Raw genomic sequence first — 11,913 nt, forward strand, 5'->3', positions numbered from 1 at the left:
TTAAGGCATTAAAAACTCTCATGCCCCCCCTTTTTTGGATTTGTCAAATGAAAGGATAAAGAATAAGATTTATCAGTGTTTGACTCCTAAACTGATGTGTTCATGCCCATAACACTAACTGAAAGCTGAAAGACTGACAGAAAAATAAGTCATTAGCATATAACTGACAGGGCCAAACACATAGCAGGAGCTTTCTGGAACAATGGCAATAGAACTATTATAAGGAGTATACTATTGCATCCTTGCACACAACAGTGTCTCCAGGTTTTCAGTCAAAACTAGTTAGAATAAAATACCTCACCATGAGGAAGCTAGTTATGTGGGCAGTATACTTAGTAGAATGACAAAATACAGGAACAGACAAGGGACAAATACTTACAAGGAAAATCTAGATTTCCATTGAGATGTGCTTGATAGAAATTGCTGTGACTGTTCTCACTAATCCTGTTTTGCTAATTTCTTAGTTCCACCTATTTTCTCCCTCTTTGTGTGATGCAAACAAAGTTTGTACACCCACAGAAAGGACCACTGGAAAGATGACTCCCTTATAGGTTTGATTACTCTGATCCATACATAACTGTCTTAAAGAAACTTACATGGAAGCTCTGAGGAGGCAGTAGCAAATTTCAAGGAGGAATAGTTGATATGCTAATAATACTTTAATAGAACTATTAATAAACTCAAGTGGAAGGAGGAGGAGGAGGAGGGAGGACAGAACAAGGAGTAGGAAAGACCTTTGTTGTTTTTGGAAGGGCAAATTTAATATTGTCAAAATGCCCATACTACAAAAAATGTTACACAGTTTCAATTCAATCTCACCAAAAAACCTATGACATTCTTCACAAAACTGGAAAATAGCAGTCCTAAAGTTCATTTGGAAGAATAAAAACTTCAGAATAGTCAATACTCAGAGAGAAGGGAAATGCTAAAGGCATTCCAATACCTGATATCAAACTGTACTCCACAGCTATGGTAGCAAAAATATCAGGGTATTGACATCAAAACGTGCATAGAGACCAATGGAATAGAAAACACAGAGACAAATCCACACAGTCACTTGATATTTGACAAATGTCAAAAACATACATGGGAGAAAAGATAAGCTTTCTAACTAATGGTGCTGAGCCAACTATCCATGTGCACCAGAAACATCTTTCAACCTGGACATTTGTCAAATCAAAGTGGATCAATGTCACAGGAATTAGATCAGAAAGTTTACAACTGCTAAAAGAAGAGACAGAGTCAACACTCCAACATATTGTCTCAGTTGTCAAATGCCTTAAGAAGACCCTAAGCTTAAGAAAGAAAATCAAGAATCTATAGTGGGATGGCATCAAATTTAAAAAGTTATGCATACAATTGTGAGCAAGAATATAGAGCATACAGAATAGGAGAAAATCTTTTCCAGCTGCTTCTCCAAAAGCAGAATGATATCTAGAATATATAAAGAACTCTATAAAGATTAACACCAAAAACTAAAGAAAGAAACCAATGAATAAATGGGCCAAAGAACAAAACAGACACTTCTTAAAAGAAAAATTACAAATGGCCAAGCAACACATGAAACGAGTTCAACATCCCTAGGGAAATCCAAGTCAAAAACGACACTGAGATTTCATCTCACTTCAATAATGGCAATTTGGGGGAATATAAACAATGATGAATTCTGGAGAGACCAAGGGGAAAAAGGTATACTCATACCTGATGGAGACTTCAAATGAATAAAATAACTCTGGAAAACTGCATGGAGATTTCTCAAAAGCTAGGAATGGAACCACCCAGCTATCCCACTCCTCCTTCCTGTTTATCCAAAAGAACTAATATTAGCACAATGCAGTCACATCAATTTTTATAGCAGGGCAACTCATATGACAAAGATATAGAACCAGCCCAAGTGCACATCAGTAGATAAATGGATGGAAAATGTGGTATATATAGACAATGGTCTTTTACTCAGCCATAAAAATTGATTATGGCATTTGCTTGTAAATGGAATTACCTGGAGAACATCATCCTGAGTGAAATAAGCCAGACTCAGAAAGTCAAGGGTAGAATGTTTTTTCTTATATTCAGAAGCTAGAACAATATGAAGAAAAATGAGAAGAAGGCTATGAAAATGGAAGGGATATCAGTGGAATAGAAGAAGAGGATAGATGGGAAGACAAGAGGGAGAGGAAAAGGGAGCAACTATGAAAGATGTTGATCAAATTAGGCTAGGCACACATATGAATATACCACAAAACATTTCAACTCTGTGTCTATAGAAAATAACAAATGTTAAAGACTGTAAATAGAAGGAGGGCCAGTAGAATGGAGGAAGGAGAACAATAGAAGGCAGGTGGGGAGAGTAGGAGGTCCTAGAAATTATGTGGAACAAATTATATTCCATGCATGTATTGTTATGTCAATAATAAACCCCAATATTATATATAGCTATAATGCTCTAATAAAAATTTTTAAAAAGGTTTAAATGTAGCAACATCTAAGATTAAAGTCATCTTTATAAAAATTATTTTCCTAGGCTTATAAATAACTTATTTTTTAATCATAGACGCTGACTTTCACATTTGAATTTTTTATGTGAAATCCTTCCATAGAATTTGGAAACAAAACAAGGATTGGGAAGTTTGCTTACAATTCAAGAGTTTAATGTAGTTCTTTCCAGAAAAATTGTATAGCAAAATTTACCTGATTGGAATGTCCTTACATCATTCACTTCCACTACCTCATTTGCTTTATTTTTCTCTTCAATGACAGCCTTGATGGGTTTTGAAACAAGACATTATATTAAAATTGTATAGTCATACAATATATAGTTAATATATTAGAAAAAAATGGAAATATTTCATCCTAACATGAGAATGTTTCCTTGGAGAGACTAAAAAGCAAAAGGGATAGATAATCAATTATACAGGAATATATCAAAAATAATCATAAATTCAGACAAAGTTATTAGAGAGCAGAATTCTTATGCATAGTTTGGAAATAATTACTTTAGCTCTGGGCTTTTTCTTTACAGTTAAGGCAAAAACATGACAGAATATACTGTAGAAAAATCAGGAATACAGGTTTAATGAAACATAAAGTTAAGATTCCAGTATCAAGTTTATGTTTCCAATGACACCATCATAGGAGCTGTGCATGGTGGTGCACACTTGTAATCCCAATTTCAGAGGCTGAGGCAGGAGGAGTGTATGTAAAAAGCCTGCCTCAGAAATGTAGGAAAGCCCAAAACAACTCAGTGATACCCTCTCTAAACAAAATACCAAACATGGCTGGGCATATGGTTCAGTGTTTAAGTGCCTCTGAGTTCAAACTCTGGTAAAAAAAAAAATTATATATATATATATATATATATATATATATATATATATATGAATGAAAGTGTACATATAACAAGGTAAACATGCTGATTAGTGGAGAATAACATGATCCCTAGTCAGAGGAGCAACACAGAACCCTAGGAGTTGTGAGTCAAATGCCAAAGCTGATGTTAGAATGCATAGAAAATGTTATTTGTGGAACACATCAGAATCATTTATATGATTATAAGTCACGTATACTGCTCCTCCAATTGCCCTCGAATGAAATAAATGCAAATTATGGCATTTGTTGGTTTCTCCATCTCACATTTTGCTTCTATGTTAATGAAAATGTCTATAACCTCAAATCAATAAACAGCACAAGAATGAGCAGCCTTCAAGTATCTTACCATCTTTCTTGGAATGCTGAACATCTCCACATATGCTTCCTTTTCCTTCAGGGACATTCTGGGAAGGAAGAAAAGCTTTATGTGTAATGAGCATTACATTTGATAGAATAATTATAATATTCAGCATTACTACATGATACATTGGAAAGAACATAGGTTTCTGAATCATTCAGAAGTACATTCCAACCCCAATTCTGACCTGCATTTTCACATAGGTTGAGAATTATAAGAGATGATAGAGATATCTCCAAACATTACTCCCCTCACCTCTAGTCAGTTATTATGCAAATACTGTGATATCCAGTAGATTATTTTCTTGATCTCAATAATCCTAGATAAAAATTTGATCCATCGGTAGCTTAGCATACTTGTCAAAATCTGAAAAAGTAATTACTCATGCGTTTTGAATGTTCCCATGATTTTTATTTGCACAAAGTACCTCTTTTTTTAATATTTATTTTTTAGTATTTGGCGGACACAACATCTTTGTTTGTATGTGGTGCTGAGGATCGAACCCGGGCTGCACGCATGCCAGGCGAGCGCGCTACCACTTGAGCCACATCCCCAGCCCCGGCAAAGTACCTCTTGAGCTCAGTTTTGAGGACAATTTGCAACTGAGATGAGAGAGAGTCCTTTTATCCTGTATGTCAGACACCTGAAGACAAGTGATTGCATACATTTGGCTGCATCTGACAAAGGCAATAATGAATCCTTTAGGACAATGATGGATGAATGACAGGTGCACACAGCAAATAGAAAACAGCAAGACTAATTAAAGAAGCCACCATGGAGGCACAGGTGCCTGAGGCAAATATTGAGCCTAGGGATAAAACATTTCTAGAAAGGTAAGGGAGGAGAAAGAAACAAACAGAAAGAGGGAAACATGGCCAGTCAAGTGAACATGTGTTTAAGCCAAAGAAGAACGGAAAGAAATGAGAGTATGGAAAGAAATCCAACACAGAATTTGGACCAAACAAATAACACTGATAATACTGATTTTGATTACACTACAATTTCTTTCTCTAAAAAATTCTAAATAAAGCACTTAGTTTCATTACCATAAATGCCTCATGGGCAGAAAGCCCCGGGTTCCACCCCAGCACCTGAACAAACAAAAATTCCGGAGTTGCCCCCACACCCAGGGCTGCCCTTGGCATGACTGAGAGAGACCAGCTCCTGGCCCTTACCTCCGTTGGCTTCTGGGGAACCCTCCTGAGATAGCAGGCCTCCTAGGGCCCTTCCCCCAGAGAGTGGGTCAAACTTGGGGGATGGGGACAAGGAACTGTGGTCTGTCATGTACTGTCCCCTCTGCTGTGCACAGGCTCTGCATGGCTGCTCCTGCTGCCCAGCCAGGCTGTGCCTCCCTCTCATTCCCATGGAAGCCTGACTCACTCCTGTCAGAGAGCATGGACACTACAGGCCTTCCTGGTCCAGGGACCCACGAGAGAAGAGGAAAGGATTGGACTCTGAGTCCCATTCCTCTCGGCCACAGTGCCCTCCCCCAGGCCACTGCAGTCATGAAGTTGACATTTGTTGTCTAGCTCATCTTTTTACCCCTTTCTGCGTGCACACCCAAGAGCGAAACGGGCATGCCATGGTGTTTCAGGGGTACACCAGCGCTGTCCTGTTGCACCCGCCTTCTGCAGTCTGTTCACATCTGGGAGCAGCGTTGGCACGTGGTCAGGTTCATTCACTGTAACTGCCAGGTGGTGTCCCAGGCAGTGAGTGGACCATGGCTGATCTGCTGTCTCCTGACAGTACTGGAGGTACTCTTTATCCTTGCAACTTCAAGCTTAGCCATATATACATATATACAATCTTATGATCAAGATGAGTGTCCAATTCTGAATACACCCTAATCAGAGCACTACACGTTGTAGCACAATGTCATATGAAGGAACTCTGGCCATCATTCTACTGTTCATTCTACTTATAAACATATCATTTCCTATGTCAATCCTTATTGCAACTCAACAATTCATAGGATCACTACACCAACGTGACCACTAGCAATAATGTGATTCATCTCAACACTAGCAGAAACAAATAGAGCTCCTTTTGACCTGACAGAAGGAGGAACTTGTATCAGGATTTAACCTAGAATATGCTGCGGGCCCCTTTGCCTTATTTTTCCTGGCCTAATACACTCAAATCATTATAATAAACACTTTAACCAAAACTCTTTTTCATAGGAGTACTCTTCAACCCACCAATCCCTGAAATCTTTACATTCAGTTCTGCATTAAAAACCCTAGTACTAACTTCAACATTTCTATGAATTCAAGCATCATACCCATGATTTTGATACGGAAAACTCATACACTTATCATGAAAAAAACTTTTTACCCCTAACACGAACTCTATATGCATATGACACATCTATCTCCCTGCTCATTGTCATGACATGTGTACTCCTAACCTAAAGAAATATGTCTGACAAGAGAGTTACTTTCATAGAGTAAATAATAGGGGTTTAAACCCTTTTAATTCTTGAACCATAGGATTTGAACCTAACCTTAAGAATCCAAAATTCTTAAGGGTACCTTACACGCCATGTCCTATTAGTAAGGTCATCTAAATAAGCTATCAGGCTATTCCCCAAAAAAATGTTGGCTTATACCCTTCCTGTACTAATTAATCCCCTAATTGCCTCTACCATCAATTTCACCTCATTTTCAGGAATTTTAATAACACTATTTAGTTCCCACTGACTACTTACCTCAGTAGGACTAGAAATAAGCATTTTAGATATTATCCCTATTTTAATTAACAAAGCAAACCCTCAATCCACAGAAAATGCATCCAAATATTTCTTAATTCAGGCTCTAGCATCATCAGTTTTATACACTCAGGACAATGAACTCTAATCAACTCACCCAACCAAATTTCACCCCTAATATTTGCTGTAGTGCTGTCAGTAAAAATGGGACTAGTTCTATTTCACCTATGAGACCCAAAAGTTACCCAAGGAGTTCCACTTATATGAGCAATAATCTGACTACAATGTCAAAAATTGCCCCAAACTCCATTATGTTTCAAATTACCCCCTCAATCAATTTGTCCTTATGATAGCAATGATAATAATAGCAATTCTGTCTAATGTATGAGGAGGCTGAGGAGGACTCAAACAAACAGGTCTACAAAAAAATCCTAGCCTACTCATCAATCACCCACATAGGCTGAATAATAACAATCATGACATTGAATCCTACATTGACTATAAATCTGATTATTTATATTATATATAAAATCAACATGTTCATATTAATCCATTATAACAAGAAAACCACCACCCTTTCACTCTCCAACATATTAAACAAATTTCCTCTACTAATTTCAATAATTCTTATTGTACTTATATCTCTAAGCAAACTTCCCCCACTAATTGGATTCACCCCAAAATGAGTTATTATTAAAGAACTTGTATCAGTAGCAATGTCATTATATCTATATCAATACCAATAACAGCCTTACTAAAACTGTATTTCTATATACAACTTCTCAACATCGCTAACACTATTTCTATCATTCAACAATTCTAAAATAAAATGACAATTCGAAACACAAAAATAAACCCTGTCATGCCAACTTTCATAATTATATCAACCCTCTTCCTTTCCCTTATACCTTAGCTATCAATCTTAAGCTAGGTTTTAGGTTAAATTTAGACCAAGAGTCTTCTAAATTTAATTAATACTTAAGCAAATACTAATACTAATTCCTACAATCAGGACTATCTATCTCACATCAACTGAATGCAAATCAATTACTTTAATTAAGCTAAGACCTAAACTAACTATCTTAATTCTCTAGACTGATGGTATTTAAACCCATAAAAATTTAGTTAACAGCTTAATGCCTAACTGAACTGGCTTCGATCTACTTCACCTGCCATAAGAAAAAAAAAAAAAAAAAAGGCCTAAAATCTGTAACATTGTTACTAGGGAAAAATAGCTCTGCCAAATTGTACCCCTGCCCTACCTTACCTGTACATAGGAAGAAAATGAGTGAGTTGACAAAAGTGGCAGAAGTGAGCATAGACCATGTGGTTGAGCAACTGCTAGTCCCTTGGTGCTTAAAGTCTGGTAAACCACCCTCAGGTTCCTATGTACTCTAGAGAATCTTCCCAGTAGCTCAAAAGGTTTTAACATCTTTCAATACAAACCTGAAAGTCTGTCAGTTCCTACAAGCAACAACTTGTTTTGGACTCCTTTGAATCCCTTATTTTAATATCATTTTCTACATAGTTCCCAAAATCCATGTCCTAAATTCCTATTTTGTCTTTATCAAACCAGGTGCAAATCCAGATATTTTGTTTTCTTCTGGGAAAACAATGATTCCTACCCAACTCAGTTTTTCCTCTTCAAATATGCTCTCCCTCTGTTAGTTCTATTATGATCCTCTACCTCCAGGTTCACTTACTAATTCTCTTCCTATCATCCATATTTGGGCTCACTAGATTCACTCTTCTATTTTATTGCTAAAACACTCACCAATGGTATGGTAATTCCAGAGAGTATTTGGCTTACTATTAAGCAACATGAATTCAAATGACATTGCTGTTACTTTCTACAACCAGATAACATCATTTAATATACTTAAGGTTCAGGTTGTCCATCCTAACAACCATTTGGGCAGAATGTTTAAAATATTTTGAAGTATTAGCGGTTTCTTTGACTAATGACTTAGAGTTTTTAAAATTCTGTTATTCTATGTTATTTTAATTTTGTCTAGAGAAAAAAAGTAGTACTGAGCTGACAGTAATTTTTTTTAAAGAGAGAGTGAGAGAGGGGAGAGAGAGAGAGAGAGAGAGAGAGAGAATTTTTAATATTTATTTTTAGTTCTCGGCGGACACAACATCTTTGTTGGTATGTGGTGCTGAGGATCGAACCCGGGCCGCACACACGCCAGGCGAGCGCGCTACCGCTGAGCCACATCTCCAGCCCTGACAGTAATTTTTTAAAGGACCAAAAACCAATGAAAGCAGTAGAGAAAGTTAAAATTATTTTAAGAAAACATTATAGCTGTAGAAAAGGCATAAATAATGAAAAAAGAAAAATCTTTCTAGAACTAGGCAGGGGTGCTAGCCTGAAGCAAAAATCAAACTGTGAAATCAAGAACTAGAGTAACCAATTAAACTATTCTCTAAGTAATTATTGAAGAAGGGTAATGTAATTAAAAATTATATATTATTAATAATAGTAATCATTAATAACAACTAATAATTATATATATAATCACAGTCAAGTTATAGGTATTCTTCACTTCCAGGAATGGAGTGAGGAGTGGAGCAATTTTAGGAGCTGAAATCTTTGAGGGAAAGAATATAATAATAATTCATTGTTTTCCATTTGCTACAGAATTTGGACCTGGACTTGCTAGAACTTCTGCAAACCTTCTAGTAAAAATATCTAGTCATTTTAGAATCATTTAAAAATATTTTGTACCATGGGTTTTACTTTTTTGAATTCTGACTTTATATTTTTATTTTATGTTTTTATAAAGCTTCTTTATTTCTGGTTTAGTATTTCAAGTTTGCTTTTATTTATCATTTCTACACATTTAGTTTTACATGTTTCTTAGTTATGCTTTTTGAATCATTTCTGCTTTTTAACTTTATATTTAATGTACTCAGCCTGGTTGATCATTAATTAGGAAACTTATATTACTCATTTTTAGACTTTCAAAAATAAATGGAAGACTATGTAGTTCTCTCAGTATAATTTTACTGTATTTACTGTAAGATATTTCTTTCTAGCAAAATATTTTGTTATTATTCCAAATTCCTGTTTAATCTGAGGGCTACAGAGAAAAATCTTTTGTTCTTTTTTTCCACTCAAGTACATTTAGAGTTAGTTGTGGTTGGTTATAATGGGCAGGTCTATGTATTTGTGGAAAACACAATTTCATAAAGTTGTATAAAATGTGCATATATTAAATATAACAGCGCAGCGGTGGTGGCAGCGGCGCAATCGGCCGGGCTGTAACCGTCGTCTGTCCGCGAGCGGCTAGAGTGGCAGCGGCGGTTGGGCACAGCGCCAGGCAACACCACAGGGCGGCGGCAGGAGGCGGCGGGAGGCGGAGGCAGGCGGCGGCGGCAGGCGGCTGAAGGCGGCGGCGGCAGGCGGGGCGGCAGGCGGCTGAAGGCAGCGGCGACAGGCGGGGCGGGAGGCGGCGGGAGGCGGCGGCGGGAGGCGGCGGCGGCGGGCGGCGGTGGCGGGCGGCGGGAGGCGGCGGCGGTGGCGGGCGGCGGGAGGCGGCGGCGGTGGCGGGCGGAGGCGGCGGGAGGCGGCGGCGGGAGGCGGCGGCGGGCGGCGGCGGCGGGCGGCGGCGGCGGGCGGCGGCGGCGGCAGGCGGCGGCGGCAGGCGGCGGCGGCGGCAGGCGGCGGCAGGCGGGGGTGGCAGGCGGGGGTGGCAGGTGGGGGTGGCCGGGGGCAGGCGGCAGGCGGGGCGGCGGGCGGCGGCGGGCGGCGGCGGCGGGCGGGGGCGGCAGGCAGCAAGCGGCTGCGGCAGGCAGGCGGCGGCAGCGGGAGATGTAGCCGCAGCCACAGGCTGCAGCAGCAAGACAGACTCGTGGACACGTGCTGCCACCGCCGACGAGGTGACCGAGGAGAGAGGCGCCTCCTCGCTCCCGCTGCTGGCGGACTTCAATGCCCAGTCCCCAGCTCGCCAGCGAACTTAAGAAGTATGTCAAGTGTATAAATGTACATTTCCCAGAGATCTTGCTCTCACCGTATTATAATTGGAAGCACAGCCTGATGTTGTTGTGAAACCAAGGTATGCTTCCTGTTGTGTGTGTGAGTTGTACAGGTGTGATGTCAAGAATAAATGAAACTTGGCCAAAAAGAAAAAAAAAAAAAAAGTATGGAGTGACAACTTTGGTTCGAGTTTGGGATGCTACATATGATTAAGCTCCAGTCGAAAAAGAAGGAATCTACCTTCTAGATTGGCCATTTGATGATGGAGCTCCACCCCCTAATCAGGTAGTAGATGATTGGCTGAACTTGTTAAAAACCAAATTCCGTGAGGAGCCGGGTTGCTGTGTGGCAGTGCATTGTGTTGCAGGATTGGGAAGGGCACCTGTGCTGGTTGCACTTGCTTTGATTGAATGTGGAATGAAGTATGAAGATGCAGTTCAGCTTATAAGAAAAAAAAGAAGGGGAGCATTCAATTCCAAACAGCTGCTTGGAGAAATATCGACCTAAGATGCGATTACGCTTCAGAGATACCAATGGGCATTGCTGTATTCAGTAGAAAGAAATACAAATGAAGGCTTATGTGATTGTGGCGTTTAGAGGGAAGTCTTGGTACCTGGAAATGTGAATCTGGAATTTACCTGTGTCATCGAAATAGTGTTGGATTCAGAAATCTTCAACCACTCTTCTTAACAATTAGGAAAAAGTAAACAAATAAGAAATCCCTCTATAACGTGAATAAAATGTTTAAGAAAAGAAAAAAGGGATTAAGTCAGTGAAGGATGATTTTCTCCTGGTTTTGGAGTTTTAATTTCTGCCAGGATCGAATTATTTTAATATCTCCTGTCTTTTTAAACTTTTTTCAGAATAGGTCTCTTAAGGAAAACCAGCAGAATATTAGCCTGTGCAGAACCAGCTGTTTGGGGAGCACATCTTTCATTATGCTTGCCACATAGATTTCCCTGTGGTGGGATATTTGGGAGGAGGAAAGAGGTGCATTTTCCCCCTCTTCTTTGTTTTCTCTTGTCCCCTCCTTTCCCCTGATACACATTGTAGATGGACTAGGAGAAGCCCTGATTGCTGTAGATTTGTGTGCAGTCTGGCAGCCTTAAGCCCATCTGGGCACTTTTAAAGGAAAAACAAACAAACCAACAAAAATGTTAAAAAACACCAAAAAAAAAAAAAAAGGCATGCAGGTGGTTTTAGTCTTTAATGATGATGGAGTATTCATCTTAGTTTCTTTTCCTCAAAGCCTTGATCTAACATTAGGCAAAGTAGCCAAGAAACTTTTGTTTTGGTAAATTAGTGGGGAAATAGCATTTGAAGAGGAATCTTTATTCTCAAAGAACTTAGCTGAGAGTAGAATTCTTCTCTTTACCAACCAATGATGCTAAGTGAGTATCCCAGAAATTTGTTTTCTGAAGAGGACAGCTCTAGTTCTTTACTAAAAATATGTTGAGGCCAAGAATTAGCAAACTCTACAAACAGTAGAATTGTGGACCATAG

At 39.1% G+C, this 11,913-nt stretch overlaps 1 pseudogene; it reads left to right on the forward strand.

Moving 5' to 3' along the window:
• Positions 1-10,527: 10,527 nt before the first annotated feature.
• Positions 10,528-10,966, forward strand: LOC144255067 (protein tyrosine phosphatase type IVA 2 pseudogene; annotated as a pseudogene).
• The last annotated feature ends 947 nt before the right edge of the window (positions 10,967-11,913 follow it).

The sequence above is a fragment of the Urocitellus parryii genome, chromosome 5, assembly GCF_045843805.1.
Source record: "Urocitellus parryii isolate mUroPar1 chromosome 5, mUroPar1.hap1, whole genome shotgun sequence".
NCBI lineage: Eukaryota > Metazoa > Chordata > Mammalia > Rodentia > Sciuridae > Urocitellus > Urocitellus parryii.